The following is a 1,133-nucleotide window of genomic DNA, read 5'->3' on the forward strand; positions in this document are numbered from 1 at the left end:
TTAGATAAGGCTTGACAAAGATGTAGGGAGGTGGGCATGCTGTGCCTTAGAAAACTTTTGCAATACAGAACCCAAAACATCCCCGTAGGCACTTTCAGTTGGAAAAGAAAGGGGGAGAATTGCAAATAGGCTTGGCAGAGCACTTTGGCCACCTCTGGATAGAGGGCAAAAATACACAAGAGGAACTGATCAGTGATGTGCCTGAGACACTAGTGCGTTCACTGGTGACATCTGTGGGACTATCTCGAAAGAGATATTGTCTCTTTTTATCTCAGGGAGAAAAAACATAACCCTTCAAACATGCTGCTGCCTCTCCTCCCACTTTCCTGCAGAAGGGAAAGCTGCTCTTCTGGGTTTGGTGAGCACAAGAAGCTCACGTGCTCTGTAAGGCTGCCCAGCACTTAGAGCAGAAGCCCAGTTCTTCCCCCTTCAGAGAGCACTGTGATACTGCCAGCGGGCAGGCAGGCTTGGGTTCCAGACCTCTGAGAAAACCAGGACACAGTAGCATTGCATAAAAATTTGTTACTTTTCTTGAGGAACTGCATCACAGCACTGCCCAACTACTAGGAGTTGAGGGACCAGAAAGTGCAGGCATGGGGGTTTCTCCAGCAATCCAGTTTTATGCTCCACTCTGATTTACGGTAAACTATAAAACACAATTACAAAGTTCCCCACTGTGTCCATTTAAACACAGCTAAGCGTAGGTGTGGATTTGTGTGTCAAGTAACAAGTCACAGGAGGGAAGGCACAGCAGGGCCAGCAGCCACGTGGCACATTTAATTTCAGGGGAAGAACACCTGACTTCTACACACAGATCAACAAATAGATAAAACCAAGTGTACATTCTGGCTTCTTTATTTAAGACCATCAATTACACTGTTATCTCAGGGCATCTCTGCTGGGGGACTCCACAAAGCTTCTCATGAGACTGGTCAGGAAGAGTGCCAAAGCACAGCGTGTGGGAACATGGCCCCCCTTTAGGTTGGGGTGAGCGTTAGGGCTCAGGTCTTCACAGCAGTGGAGTGAAAAGCAGCTGTTAGAGCTAGGCCTATAATGAGGAGGAAGAGGAGCACGCTCAGCAGAGCCGCATTGAGAAGGGTGGAATAAAGCACACGGTACAATCAGCCCACATC

The sequence above is a fragment of the Balearica regulorum genome, chromosome 1 (genome assembly GCF_011004875.1).
Source record: "Balearica regulorum gibbericeps isolate bBalReg1 chromosome 1, bBalReg1.pri, whole genome shotgun sequence".
In the NCBI taxonomy this organism is placed as follows: Eukaryota; Metazoa; Chordata; class Aves; order Gruiformes; family Gruidae; genus Balearica; species Balearica regulorum.